Raw genomic sequence first — 16,059 nt, 5'->3', positions numbered from 1 at the left:
CATTTAGCTGTTCTATGCAAAGTTAATGTAATCCTCTAATGTTTAGTATAAGGCATCAATCATGTAAAAATCTATTGTTGCATTAGCCTTGAAAGAACAATAATAATAAAAATGCTATAATGGTTTTAGCTTCCTTTCCATAAATCATCCTTGGAGGGTGGGGAGGGGGCATCTTAACTTGCCACTTCAGCTCATCTGAGCAGTTGAAGGGATGCTAAATACTGATCTGATATTGAACAAGAACCGGGGCTGCAGTTGGTCACTTTCAGCCTGAAGTGGTTTGAAATACTGCGGGACACAGTCAGTCGCTGCTTCTAACACAAGTTGACCCAACACCTTCTACAATGACATAAAGCAGTTTTCTTTTCAGTAGCCACTCAACAATGGACTGTAAATCAACAGTAAATGCATAAAAACGGGGGATAGCGGGAGATTGATTGTTACACCGCAAATCCTTTTAAACAAATATTAAAACAGGACCCAAATCAGCTGAAACGTCTACACAGTCATGCTCACTTCAGTTTTGAGCTGACAGGCTATCAGAATTTACATCAATATTAACATTTGATTAATAACGCAGCTCTCGCTCTCTAGAAGAGATTATGTCTAAAGCGTCTTTGATATATGAACAAAATGGAAAAAGAACCCACCCATTATTTGAGCACAATGGTTAAATTTCACATTATAATACATCTATGAATGCAGTGGTATAATAGTTAAGCAAACGTCAATTCTGTTCCATAATATAGTCATCATACAAATAGTCATGCGGCCAAACACATGCATATAGAGAGAATCACTGAAGAGCACAGCTTTCAGATTTGATAAGTGGAAGTGCATTTTTACCATGTGGTTTCAACCTGGGACCTTTACAAGTGCTTGTCAGAGTAGCGCTCTGAGTACTGCCTAAAGAGGCTTTTCGATTTCACAGAGAATACACTCTTCCCAGGAAGTGGGTGGAGAAGATAATTCTCCAAAAGAGGTAGAAAAAAAAGCAAACTAGAGAATTAATAAACCTTTTTAGTCGGCATAATCATTCATTTTGAACTTAAACTGAACAGAGCAACAAAACAAATCATTTTTGGGGAGAGAATACATGTATTTTAATGCCCTCAAGCTAAACTAATTAAAGACGACACCTCATTTACATAAATAAGCATTATAATTTGCATTCCGGCACAAGGGAATAGAGTCAGAAAAGAAAGCAATATTTAGCAGTCTGCTAATTTCATTTTATTCAGGATTTAAGCTTAATAAAGATTCATTTTGGAGGGGAAAGGAAAATAATCAAAGGGAAAATTTGAACTATCTCCAAAGATGCAGCAGCCTTCTATTGAAACGGCTCTTTCCGAGTCACCAGATGACTCCTAATCTGGAGTGGCACTTCCTGGCCCAGCTCCAATACCAACTCCTTGAAAGGTAAAAAAAAATTTAGAGCCCAATTTATTAGTATGCAGTTCTGGCATCGGGTAGAGAATTAATGGCGGTGACTGATAATGACTGTAATCGTGGCACAAATGGGGTGTTGAAATAGCAAACAACGGGCACAAGGCATGTAATGGGGATTTTATTAATTACCCGAGGTCCCTAGCATGAGCAGTCTTCAGGATTTACTGTGGCCATGCCAGCCGGTCGAGGAGGGCTTGGCCAGTCTAATCTGACAATGAAAGGGTCACTACAGAGACTGCAGTGTGGGCAAAAGGCAGTACCTTGCATGCACCTGCTTTAAACCCCTTTTTAATATCAATATGTAATGTGAGTACTGAAAGAATAAAAGGGATAACGTTTTTTGGGCTCTTTTGTTAGGGTTTGGATCATATCAAACATCAGATCCTTAAATACTGTAAATCTCCGTGAATGATAAGAAAGTAAAAAGAGGAAATGTGTTAATTTAGCAAGTGTTTATTCACACATAAAACAGATCAAAAGACCAGAAACTATTTGGATTAATTACCCTCTTTCTTTTTGATTAAGTTGTATAGTAAATGCAGTCACCTACAATAAATAAGCTCCCTCTATCTTTTGTTAGCTATTAGAAAAAGAAATCAACATATGGTAGCACTGTCAGGTAGGATAGCCCATTCACACATCAACTCATCAACAAGAAAGGATTGATTAAAAGTCCTTTTTATTACTCACTGCATCCTTAATGGACGCTAGACTTTCAAAATGGAAGAAACAATTAGAGTTTTACTGCTTTGTGGGCACTACTGATTTATATAAATCACGGCACGGGTGTAAATTTTCCAATAAAAGACTGAACCACTCCTAGCATACATAATCAACATGTCCACACTTGGTACACACTCCAGACTCGCACAATCTCTTTAAATTGGTAGGACTCAACAGTCACACCAATTCAAGCAACCAATCAACAGATTGGGTGTGCTTGATGGAATTTCTAAACTGTTTCTGTATGCTTTACCACTGCTAATCATACCCAATGCTTTCAGCCCAAAAATATATCTCCCCAAGGCAAACAAACATGTCGATGAGTTATTATAATTCAGTGCTGTAAGGAGATGACGGGTGAGTTTGCCCAAGTTCATTTACAGCAGTAAATATAAACATTGTAATGATTCCGGCCTATATATCTGGTTTATCCAGGCGTTTGAGAACACTTATTGTACTTGGATGTTTAAAGCCTTTCAAATCTATTGAGGAAGGAAGTTCATCTGGACCCATTTATACACCAATTCAAAATACTGCTCTCATTTGAATTTGATAAGGTTATTTAAAGTGTAGCCAAAACTTATCCTGCTAAAGTGATCTTAGGTTTTATCGGCAATGGGTTCCGTTGAAATATGAAGAAGGTGGAGCCCTGATGTTTTGTGCACAATTTCAAAAAATGCCACTCAGTACACTACAGTCAAGAACCCGAGTTTAAAATAGCATTTTAAAAGTAGCTGGGAAGGTACCTACGTAGATGCCGTTAAAGTGATACTCCTCCCAACACCTATCTTTGGAGAATCAAATAAACACCTTCTGTGGAATTGAAGTTAAATGTTTCTATCCTCAGTGATAAGCGGCGGTGGTCAGTTTGTATCCATATCAGTTACGTTAGATCTCCATTGGGAACAGTTTCCACTGAGGAAAAAAGGTATTAAAATATCCATATTGTTAAACTGAAAACCTATTTCATATCATACTTGCCTGCTGTTAAGTCATATGCTTTGCTCAGCCCAATTCAATTAAAAAAATGGGGCTTTATCAGCATTAGAGTTTTACTTAACATTGTTGCAAAAACATCAAAACGCATTCCAAAAATAAATCATCATTATGATAATAATATTAATATTGTTATGAACAATAATAATGATCATATTCATAATAATAAGGGGGGAAATGCTTGATTGGAGGAGTGGTAATCCCCTAATAGGGTTAATGCCGTACAGTTGGTGTAGTTTTAGTGAATCTAATAGTTACAATATGTCCTTATCTGGTATAAATGCACAAAATAATCAGAGTAGAATAGGAAAAGAAAAGGCCTTCCTAGATTATATTTTATCTATCAGTTTTTAATCCCGCATGTCCAAAAAAAGGTACACCCTGAATGAATAATGAAAGTCTAAGATTTTGTGATCTTGTGTAGAGATGTTTTAATATACACAATGTAGAAACCATGAAAACGAATGCAAATTGCCATGAAGATCAATTGCTTTTGTAAAAAACCTCCACATTTAACATTTTTAATACTGCCGTGAGTAGTGATTAACGTTCGGCGAATAAGAATCTTTAAAGTTGGCTATTTTTCTGTCAGCGAGCACTCTAAATAAAAAGACAATCATAAAAACTAAGGTGGGTCAGCTGCACATTGCATTTATGTGAGCCCAGATGCCTTCTTGCTCAAGTCACTTTGCGTGACAAAGCTGTGTGTAAATTGTACGGTATATTTATCTCTTACCTTTGCCTAAGGGCAATGGTTGGTAACATAACCTCAGAAAACCTCACCATTCAGGTTCAGATCTTCTCTTTTTGTTATGCTCAGCCTTTACGGTATGAGAATTGCATAGCGCACCAACCACACCTTTTTTTATTTTTTTGGGAAGATTCAAGCTCAATTTTCATTAATTATTTTTAACATAGCTTAGGTTTCCCTTTGTAAAGTGACTGACCTGCTTTTAAATAATGCATACCAATCTACGTACAGCCGTACAGTTTATCTTCACTCTAAGCTTAAAACAACAAAATAAGCACCATTTGGCAAGACTTTCAGCGTTTTGTAAATGCCTAGTGTTTAGACCATAAACATTTTTATTATGTAAAAAATGCTAATGAAACATCATGTGGTTAAACGGCTTCGCAGCAACAACATTCAGTCATTGAGTCACTGAACAGTTAACAGTTTCAGCTTCTGTGATTGCTGTTTTATCACCAAAATCAAAATATGCACTTTTCAGTCCCTTCCCTCATTCACATGTTCCAACAAGGCTTTCACAAGTGCCCTGGCTCTAGGTTGTGATTATAGTATTACTGTGTACTGTAGTGTACCATGTTTTCATTCAAACATTGTTTACGGGGGGATTGCACGGAAAAATTGTGACTACTTTTAAACTAACATCAAAATGGTATACATTTAAAACTAACTTTGCAAATAAAAAAGGTCAGAGGTTTAAACACATTAAGTACTGAAGTTGTGATTGTATGAATTATAGATTTGGTATTTGAATGTCATTTAACATAAACAAATGTTGATAAATATATCCTGTTAAATGCTTTCCTGTCCCGGAAAGAGCCATCACTGTTATGGGAAATACCACAAAGAACGTACCCCATTTAGTTGTGATCTACCCGTCTACCTGAAGTTAGTGTTTTTTTAAAAGACGTATGTGTTTTAACCTCAAGTACCTTTTCCATGGGTGTGTGCATTTTCAAGTCATGAGATCATGTGTGAAAAATGTAATGAAAAACAGTCATGCCATAACGTATCAAAACCTGTTTGTACGTAATGATCTTGATGTTTAAAAAAAATATCAGCTGCATCTTGAATACGCGCATTGATTGTTCTTTTATGGTTTTGTTTTTTTTGTTCTCCTGCATCTGAGCTGAGAGGGAGATACTTCGAAACTATAGTTGGCAACATTCTTTAGCAGTGACACACACAGAAGTATCACCTTATTGCGCCCTTTTTCAATGCATGAAAAACACACAAAGACCTGAACCAGATGTTCAGGTTCTCATCTGAGAACTGATTGAATGTTATCAAAATAGGTGTAAGGATAAACTGAATATAAAAGACAACTTTTTGGGAAAATATGACCCTTTATTTGTCTTGTTGCCAAGCAGTAATTGCTGTTGTTTTGACTATCTTGCCCTTTCGGTTTATTACAAATATTTCAACTTTTTCTTCATTCTCCTTTTCTCCTGCTTTGTTTAGTTTGAATGATCTTCATAAAAAAGAAAAGAAAAATGAAAAGCATTTTGAGGAATACATTCATGTTTATGTTTTGTTATATAAATATGGCACCAGACAGGAAACAAACATGCCCCAATTATTGCTGGAACCCTGTGTGAATGAGTTCCTCGCTGGTATGAAACAGCACTCCCGTGTTGAGGAGGAGATCCCTCTGTGCTCCAGAGGTGTCTCAGACAGGCGTGTTGCCTCACCTGGTCCCGTGTTTACCTCAGATGGTAGGATTAGGAGACAGCCATGTGGAAGATATGCACCTAATCCGTCGTGCATTTACTTGGCAGTCAGACACGGCCCTCCGCAAGACTTCCGCTCTCCTAAAGGTAGAGCGACGCCCCTGAGGAATATGAGAAATATCAACAGCACTTTGAGTTTGATATAGAAATATTTTGACAACAACATATCAGGTGCAGTTTGCCTTGTTGAAGAGTGTGGGCGGTTTGGAGATCAGTGGATTTTGTCTTATAGCATTCCTTGAGTCTCCAACCAGTTGACAAAGTTAGATTCACTAGATGGATTAGTGCATCATATACTGTCCAAAACAGCAGTAATTGACCTCTGAAGTCGAGACTTTGCAAAACATACTCTAATATTCATTCAATATTCTTTATAACCTGCTGGATAACAAACTGTCTTTAAACCATCAGTAGCAAATAAGATGTGCTTTGATTCACTGCTCTGTCGCAACAACCCTTTATTTTCTCCAACGGATAAATAGATCAGTTTATACAGTGGGGCAAAAAAGTATTTAGTCAGCCACCAATTGTGCAAGTTCTCCCATTTAAAAAGATGAGAGAGGCCTGTAATTTTCATCATAGGTACACTTCAACTATGAGAGACAGAATGGGGGAAACAATCCAGGAAATCACATTGTAGGATTTTTAATGAATTAATTGGTAAATTCCTCTGTACAATAAGTATTTGGTCACCTACAAACAAGCAAGATTTCTGGCTCTCACAGACCTGTAACTTCTTCTTTAAGAGGCTCCTCTGTCCTCCACTCGTTACCTGTATTAATGGCACCTTTTTGAACTCGTTATCAGTATAAAAGACACCTGTCCACAACCTCAAACAGTCATACTCCAAACTCCACTATGGCCAAGACCAAAGAGCTGTCAAAGGAGACCAGAGACAAAATTGTAGACCTGCACCAGGCTGGGAAAACTGAATCTGCAATAGGTAAGCAGCTTGGTGTGAAGAAATCAACTGTGGGAGCAATTATTAGAAAATGGAAGACATACAAGACCACTGCTAATCTCCCTCCATCTGGGGCTCCACGCAAGATCTCACCCCGTGGGGTCAAAATGATCACAAGAACGGTGAGCAAAAATCCCAGAACCACACGGGGGGACCTAGTGAATGACCTGCAGAGAGCTGGGACCAAAGTAACAGAGGCTACCATCAGTAACACACTACGCCGCCAGGGACTTAAATCCTGCAGTTCCAGACGTGTCCCCTTGCTTAAGCCAGTACATGTCCAGGCCCGTCTGAAGTTTGCTAGAGGGCATTTGGATGATCCAGAAGAGGATTGGGAGAATGTCATATGGTCAGATGAAACCAAAATAGAACTTTTTGGTAAAAACTCAACTCGTCGTGTTTGGAGGAGAAAGAATGCAGAGTTGCATCCAAAGAACACCATACCTACTGTGAAGCATGGGGGTGGAAACATCATGCTTTGGGGCTGTTTTTCTGCAAAGGGACCAGGACAACTGATCCGTGTAAAGGAAAGAATGAATGGGGCCATGTATCGTGAGATTTTGAGTGAAAACCTCCTTCCATCAGCAAGGGCACTGAAGATGAAGCGTGGCTGGGTCTTTCAGCATGACAATGATCCCAAACACACCGCCAGGGCAACGAAGGAGTGGCTTCGTAAGAAGCATTTCAAGGTCCTGGAGTGGCCTAGCCAGTCTCCAGATCTCAACCCCATAGAAAATCTTTGGAGGGAGTTGAAAGTCTGTGTTGCCCAGCGACAGCCCCAAAACATCACTGCTTTAGAGGAGATCTGCATGGAGGAATGGGCCAAAATACCAGCAACAGTGTGTGAAAACCTTGTGAAGACTTACAGAAAACGTTTGACCTCTGTCATTGCCAACAAAGGGTATATAACAAAGTATTGAGATGAACTTTTGTTATTGACCAAATACTTATTTTCCACAATAATTTGAAAATAAACTCTTTAAAAATCAGACAATGTGATTTTCATTTTGTCTCTCATAGTTGAGGTATACCTATGATAAAAATTACAGGCCTCTCTCATCTTTGTAAATGGGAGAACTTGCACAATTGGTGGCTGACTAAATACTTTTTTGCCCCACTGTATTTGTTGAAGCAGAAACATTTATTTCATTGAATGGCGACCCCTAACTTGTCACATAGAGCACTTACTTTGGTATCTAAATAATATTTTTTTACCTTTGTGCACCTCAACAATTTTATGTAGTAAGCAAATTAAACAAATAGCGCTTCCGCATTTACAGTATTTTCTATCGTCCCGGTGTCGATCTCTTTGATTCTATACTATTCAAAGTTCTGTTGATTTATCTAAAAGACTTTGTTAAATTATGTAAACACATTGTTATAAAACAGTGAGATATTCCCTACTCTTGCTCATTTATTGAAAAATTGGATCACAACCATTAAATTAAAGGTGCCATAGAATGGAAAACTGTATTTACCTTGGCATAGTTGAATAAGGAGAGTTCGGTACATTGAACTGACATACCCTGAACCTCAAACACCATCGTTTCTTTGCTTCAAATGGGCAAATTACAACAATCCCTGTGTGTGACGTCACACACGGTAGTCCAGCCCCAACATTTGCATACACCAGCTACTGGAAACACTAAAGCTAACACTTACCACTCCGTAACGTTGCTCTCCAATCTCCGACCCACTGGCTGTTCTTCAAATTCATCCGTTTCCTCCTCCGATAAAAGCTCAAACATGTAAGGTTGGATGCCAATAGCCTCCATGGTTCATCTCTCAGAGTTTTGCAAACTTCACTTACTTCTGTGGGCTCTGAGGCAGCCATGGATTGCTCTTTGTAAACCAGTCAATCAGAGCAGAGCTCATCATAATTATTTAAATGAGCCCCAAATAAGAGAATTCAGCTTGTTTCCTTCTAGGACCAAATCATAGGGTGGTAAATGGGACTGTAAAACGCATCTGGAATTTTTTTGGATCAACCAAAGTTATATACCTTCTTTGTAGACATCAGAGAACAATTTAAAATACCAAACACACGCTTTCTATGGCACCTTTAAATAAATACTAAAGGCACATTTGAGGGAGGCCCACCTACGGTCCTATGATAACAGATAAAGTCTCACACAGGTCAAGCGACACGGGTCAAATCTATAAATTATTGTGCATATCATTTATTGTCCTTATTTATCACCATTCAGGAGACCATAGCACTGAGAGTTTACAGCTTCATCGTCAGGCTGGGTTCTTGGTCAGAGGACTTGCCCTTGATGTATAATCACATCACCTCCATCTTTAACGATAGAAAGCTAAAGTCTTATTTATCCAATGTGCTGATAATTAGGCCTTTCTCATTAGTGACATAATTGCAAATGTAATTAGCAATAGTAATAATTATTGCATTTAATACCTTTTCTCTTTAGTTATCAGGCTCATTCAAACTGGTAATTAGCAGTCGTGAGAATTTCATACTTTTGTTGTAATTCATTTTGGTCACTAATTATTTCTGTTTTATTTTACATCAATAAATCATTACCACATTCATTTAGATTTTTCAATAAACAAAACAAACACTGTGCTCGCCCACTTTTAGATTACTTTTTTTTTTTATAGTGCCATTGCTGCATTGCACTTGTCATACCAGCAATAAGGAGATAGCTGGATAGAGTCCAGATCTCGTTTCTATTACAAGAAACACAAAATAGCACCTTTTTTTAAATTACATGTTTCATTTGCTTGGCTTGAAACCCCCATCCCCCCCTTTCTATACTTACTTTAACATGTAAGACGTTCACGCTTGGATTTTAAACTCAGGACTTTTGTTTTTCACCTGTCTGACTTTTACATCTCTTTGTTTTTAACAATATTTTCTGAATTGGAAGGTGTCTTTTGGTGCTTTGAAAGGAGCCTCTAAATCAAATGTATTATTATTATTATTATTATTATTATTTACCCTAATTGGATACTTTTCAGCATACATTTTTTTCCAAAAAGTTCAATGCCTTTTTAAATCTGTCATTTTTTTCTTAAATAAATGACATGTGATGGTAAACATCTGCTTTATGTTTATCTCCAGAAATCATACGGCAGTAACGATAATGCCTCTGCGGATTCAAGGTTTGTTCAACAAGAAGGTGAGTTCTAATCTTATAATTGTGTCTCATCAACCGATACTTGCTATAAATTTAAAACATATTTATAGAAAAGCTAAAACAGTGATTGGCTCTTTGTTGACATAAGCTCAAAACAAAGCGATGATTTCTTTTATTTGTGTGAAAAAGCATTTCACAGTTTGTTGAAACGGTTCCCGTCAATGAGGTACAAACGATTGTATCATTGCCTTTTTCCAAAAACACATTTTGGCTTGTTCTGCTCAGTATTGGTGTCTCTGCTCCATGTTGAAGTCGCACCTCTGTTTCGAGGAACAACTTAATTGCACGAAAGCAGAACGCACAAGTCATGATACCCCAAGGCCTCGATTAATTAAGCTATGAAAACCCACGAGCAGAGAGCATTCAGCAGGTGCCTGTTTGCCTTGGTATGGGACTTGTTTTTGGCAGTGGTGCAGTGGCTCATTATAAATCTATAATTAAGTTACAATTTTATTTGCTTTTTTTATCATACTGTCATAGGGGATCAACATGGCTTAAACTCTGATTCTGTTAAGTGCACTCTTGTCTATATTGCTATTGTATCCATCCTATAATACATACAAATATCTGAATCAGAGGAGGACAGTGATGCTGTGTGTGTCAATCCTCGGCTGTTATCATTCAGGTCCTCTTGTTTCCAACTCGCTGTCAAGGCACATCTTGTAATTCATAAAATCTCTTGATTTGCTCCTAATCCAAAACAAGCTGATTGACACCCCCCGCCCTCCTCCTACCACCCTCTGTATCTTAGCACAAAAACAAACATGGCACCCTCCTGCTGGCTGAAGGGATGGTCCTCAGATCCCCCACAGTTCAGCTTATCCCGTGTTGGGGTGTGCTGGCAGCGCTAAGTGAATGCGATGAAGCGGCTCTTTCAGGGCAACGGCTGTTATTGTGAGTCACCTGCCAGCAAAGAGGGAGGGTGAGATGCGCAGCAGGGGCCTGAAGGAGGGATGAGCAGGGCGGTGGGAGAGAATCCCCCTGCCTACAGGGTGGTCAGACTGAATGAGAGTCACCACCACGGTGCTAACGTGTGCCAAGAGCTCGCTCAAGCTAACAATGTTGCCTGTGGAGGGGCAGACTGGGAAGGAAATTGAGGTTAACAACATAGTTGCATATTTAACAGCTTATCTGTGCGCACAGGATGTGGAATGGTTAATCTTTCAATCGGCAAGCATGTGATTTAGTAATACAAACTGTAAGAAATCGTGTTAAATCAAAACATTGGTGGTTCTTTTTGGATATGCTATTCTACAAACTAAGGATCAGAAAGACATTGATGTAGTGATTTGCTGTGGAAGGCTTGCAGTCTGGGAAATATTGAGTTGTTAGTTTCAACTTTTTATACAAAATCTGCTTTACTGAAAAGTGACCTGTTTCTCAACAGTTCCAATAAAAATGTTATGGTTCAGGTATGGTCTGTGAGTATCAATCAAGTTTTTATCTATCTGTTAAATTTGACAGCAGGTGTGAATATCAGAAGAGTTTCTTAGGTGCTCATGGTATATTACATTAGTGCAGGTCTTAGCACGGGTTTTCACAGCTCCAGCCTTACTAGTGAATCTCACCGCTTTCCTTTACTCTTTCCCCCACTGTGCTTTACCCAGGGGAGAGACGCCTTCTACGTGTTGTAATAAGGGTAGCTGATATAATGAAGGTCATTGTAATCAGAGCTAATGTGCCAAGGAGTCAAGACACTGTAGCTTTATTTGCCAGCAAGGCCCGGCATTTGGTACCCATGGGGATCAGGCTGATAGTGTTATCTTTGCTAACCTGACTCTAATACAGGCCTTGCTCCGCTGTTTGTGTCAGGGTCTGAGCTGAACTTTTCCCAGTGATCCCTTCCATGTGTGGATGGGCATGGATTGGCTCCTCTCCGCACCATCCTGGTTAAATCCCATCCCAAGGTGTTTGGCTTCTCTCAGTTCACAGTGTGTTTAAAGAGCTGCGCTCCCTCCCTCTGACGGTCTGACTTGGGAAACACACTGGGCTCACATAGGCGTCGATTGAATGTACTTGACATAGAAACATTACATTGCCGTCTGCTGAGGACTGGCTCGTAAGAGATGACCTCTAAATCTAATCCTGTCCCTCAGGATATGCAAATGTCCTCAGCTCAAATTTGATTTGTTTTTTGTCAGTTCAGGACACAGCAGTTTGTTTACAACTGTTATCTAACGCAGTGTAAAAAAACGGATGGTGCACACACGTAGCCCTTCTTCATAAGAGGTTTTACACCCTTGCACACCAGACTGTTTTATATCTTAAGGTTTTGAATAAATGTACCCTAATGCTTTTAACTAATCATTCAGCATCACCATAAATGTATTACAAGATATGAGATAAATTATAAAGCGAGGCTATGATATCAAAATGAAATCCTGATGAAATCACCCAACGACAGTAGTGAATCATGTACTGTAATTACTGTATTACGTTATTGTTGAGGTTATTTTTATTATTGGTTGAAAAAGAATAATTAAACATGTTGGAATATGAACAGAAGGCTATTGTCAAAACTTCACCAAGACCGTTGCGAAACTTTAGTTGCAGAACTGGCAGTTCATCATTTTTGATGCATGGGAATTTGACCTCAGAGGTCTGATGACCAATATCGGACTGGATATCAGAGACCCCAAACACAACACATCTCTTGCTGGGATACTCACCGGGTCTTGTTGCCATTTCTCTTGTTTTTCGTACTTTTAATTTTACTGCGTTCTGTAAGAAACATCAAAAGGCCTTTTTTCCTTTTCATCTAGCACCTCCACAAAAAAAAGGCTACCCATATCTAACCCCATGCAAGTCCCCTGGTCCCATCATTCAAACTTCCAAGCCTCTCTTTGTGGCTTCCTAGAGGACCACGGTGAAATGATCTCTTTTGTTTCGCATCATTAGTTCCATCTGTTGTGCGCGCAGGCCTGTCTGTTCCGGAGCATGGCAACGTGATGGTCGCCAGGGGCGATTGGAGACGCTACCGTCCCGGTGGCTTGGGGCTCGACCTCCGCCACCTCCGTTGCCTCGTCCGAGATCCCCTGACACTCGCGCATTTGGCTGACTGTTTTACTTATTTATTCATACATCTGGGAAAATAGAAGCAAATGTCTGCTTAATATGCAGTTAATTGAGTTGCTTTATTTAAGAAAGAATTTCGTTTTTTTAAGCTTATGCGGAATCACTGTGCAGCAGTTTATAATAAGAAAGAAAGCATCATTGTATGCAAACTCTTTAAAGGAAATACAATGCAATACAAATCTTACTACCACTAAAATTCTATTTCACAATGTGTCCAATCTGTGTCAAAAATAGTCTTTAATAGGTCAGATTTGTGTGCCTTTTTTCTTGCAGTCGGGGGTAAATGATGCACAAACAGATGTAGCATTTTCTCTAAACAAGGAAATATTTTATTCATGATTTACATGAATGATAAATCTTCAGAAAGTCTTAGCGCTGATGGGCATACACAATTTAACATCTGTCTTCCTCAGAATAATTAATCGCATACCAGAACACTTGGGACCCAGTGTTGGATTTTTCCTCTCACTTTACTTGATCTAATTACTTCTTTAAAAGCAAAACACTCTCTTAAGAAGCCTGGAATGATAAACATACCATCCATATGATCAGCTGAAGAAAAATCCAGGAAACATGTCTATATCTTAGCCCCACCGTTATAAAAGCCCAGCATACCTTTGACCGGAAGATATGGTGTTACGTTCTACTTATAATTCCTAATTCCCAAATGAATAATTCCATAATGTCTCCCGAGTGATTTGCTTTGGCCTTATCACCATAGTGTGAATGTACAGCACAAGGGCATCTGTGTGCATGTCAATGCAGAGATCACCAGATCATTTTCATCGAAGACGGAGCCATCAAAGGTCACAGCCATCCAAATGACCTAACCTTGCAATGTAACACCTGGGTGTAAAAGTGGACTCATCCTATCTACCGGGATGGCTGTAATGTACCTCTAATGTATAAAGTGCGGAAATAAAACAAGAGTTATAGGTTGGTGGAGGACGTTCAGTGTGGGCTAGAGAATACTGTAATTCTATAGGGTGAAATATCTGTGTTGGTATCACCCGAGGTGACAGGCTATTGCCAAAGTGCTGTATTTGTTGGAGCCATTATGAAATAAAGTCTGCGAAAAAGGGCAATATTCAGTTTGAATTGATTCCTGGAAAACTCCAGAAGTGAATATGCTTTCATTTGATAGTATTACTATGGACAAAATGTGTTGTGTCAGTTTCACCTCGCCATTACTTTGCTCCATTAAGGCAAAACCGACTGATTTTATTTCGCCTCAGTCTATTTTCTGTGATAAAATGAAAATCGGAGAGCTTTATTAAGTCTGAGTGACACCTAAAGCTGAGAGCCAACAGGAAAATAAGTCATGTGGGATCTAGTTTCAGTTCATTTTTGCTCAATTCCCATCTCCTGATCAAATACTGCGCTTTCCAGTAGGGGCCTAATGGGAGTGTCAAGTTCACAGAGGCCCTCGCTCTTCCTCTGACTCCATTACCTGATAACTGCACTGGTTTTGGCACTTATTTGCACAGTGCCGTGAAGCTATGCTTGCGCTGTGCACATTTGTAGGAGGTTGTAAGTGAAGCTACGTTGAGGCCATTTTATTAATTTTGACAAATCTTCCCTGCGCTCATGTCCAAGTTGCTATGGGCACTAACCCATCTCATTTTCTTCCCCCTAGTCAGACTATTTCAGCTGTTCTTTTTAGAGAAGCCTTTAAATGTTGCTCCTCTTTAAGCCAAACAAACATGACCACTGATGTCTTGGGTTCAGGGCCTTTCAAACAACCTTTCAATAAAACAAGCTCAGCTGTGAGACATACAGGATCTCTCATGCTGGGCAGCCCCGCTGAAAATACCCTCCCTCCTGTTTCAAAGCCATCAGCTTTTGGTTCCCCCAGGAGAGCCAGCATTATCCTGCAGGGTTTATTTAAACTTGTTGGGAAGGTCTTGCCTTTTTTCATGCAGTAGGTTATGTGACATTTAGGAGAACCTCACTACATATGAAACTGATTTTATTTGGCTTATCGATTCAAGTTTGAAGACTATAGGTGGCAATTTCCTGTGGCAGGGAAACGGTGGCAGGTTTTTGATATGGCCTCCATGGAGCAGGTCACACATGCAGCTCATCTGCCTGTGGCGTTAGCATAGGATGATGGATGCCGAGATGCCTGCTGTGTTAGCCACACTTTTGCAAGTGACAGTAACCTGAAAGGTGCACAAAGAAGAAAGGAGAAAGACAAATGAGGAGAAATAACAGGCATCTTTTACAGCTTGATACTGAGGTCCCTGACTTGTTTTTATTGACCTTTCTCTCTTTTATTTCCCTTATCCATCTACACTAAGAGATGCCACTTGAATGTATTTCATTTGACCATCTCTGGTTTCAGTGTCAAACCCTGACATGTGATAGTTTGATATAATTCATCTGTCCGTGTGGATAGTGTATCAATCCGGGCCGTTATAGTGCATCCCCTCACCGTGTAAAGAGCTGTTTTTTAGTGAATACGGGCACTTGCAGTGCATCCTTTTTTTAATCCTTTCTCTTTAACGGCCTCTTAAATCGTTTAACTAGTCATACTCAGTGTGTTACTTTTTGTACCATCTTGGGAGGACAACTATGATTTGGCTGAGACATTACTGGACCCTTAAACATAGCCCCCCCCCCCCCCCCCCCCCACACACACACACACACACTCGCCACCACCACTCAGGAACTTTCACTATGGGATTACTTCCAGGGGGGGGTGGGGCAAAAAGACCACTGGAAAAGCCTTCTTATTCTGTTAATGACGTCTTGTCCTTTTAAAAGTCATCATCTTCTTCCACAGAGTACGGCGGAGGAGCACTCCAGGGACTGAGGTCATCCCAACCTCCTTGTCCCAGCACAGGAAGTCACTTTCTATTAAATGAGGCAGGACAGCTCGCATTAAAAGTTGAATTTGTTGACAGGGGGTGGGAGGGGGAGGCAAATGCCACATACCACATGGTCATTATTTTGGGGGTGTGTAAGTTGGCAGGTATTTATGATTAGTTTGCTAATAGCTGTGGCAGGAGGAATAAACACAATATTTATGTTTCTGAATAAGAGTGGTTCATGTCAAAGCAGAATCCTTAACACACAGAGGCCGGAGATGTGCTTTATGAAGGGATATGTTGATTGTCGTCATATATCATAACTTGGCACTTCCTGAACTTTTTATACATACAGTGTATTAGACTTGAACATTGTGAAAGAAGTAGGAATTTTTCTCATGGGAGTGTA

The 16,059-nt window shown here is 39.5% G+C and overlaps 1 protein-coding gene across 2 annotated transcripts in view; it reads left to right on the top strand.

Annotated features, from left to right (window-relative positions):
* Positions 1-16,059, top strand: part of casz1 (castor zinc finger 1) — a 163,044-nt gene that overhangs the window by 22,444 nt on the left and 124,541 nt on the right. For both annotated transcript variants that reach the window (XM_063880450.1, XM_063880451.1), the window contains one exon: positions 9,690-9,747. The gene's annotated coding sequence lies outside the window, so the exon portion shown is untranslated. The remainder of the gene's footprint in view (positions 1-9,689; positions 9,748-16,059) is intronic.

This window comes from Eleginops maclovinus, chromosome 1 (assembly GCF_036324505.1).
Source record: "Eleginops maclovinus isolate JMC-PN-2008 ecotype Puerto Natales chromosome 1, JC_Emac_rtc_rv5, whole genome shotgun sequence".
Taxonomy (NCBI): domain Eukaryota; kingdom Metazoa; phylum Chordata; class Actinopteri; order Perciformes; family Eleginopidae; genus Eleginops; species Eleginops maclovinus.
Note: the sequence above shows the minus strand (reverse complement) of the source record. Positions and strands in the feature narration are given on the sequence as shown.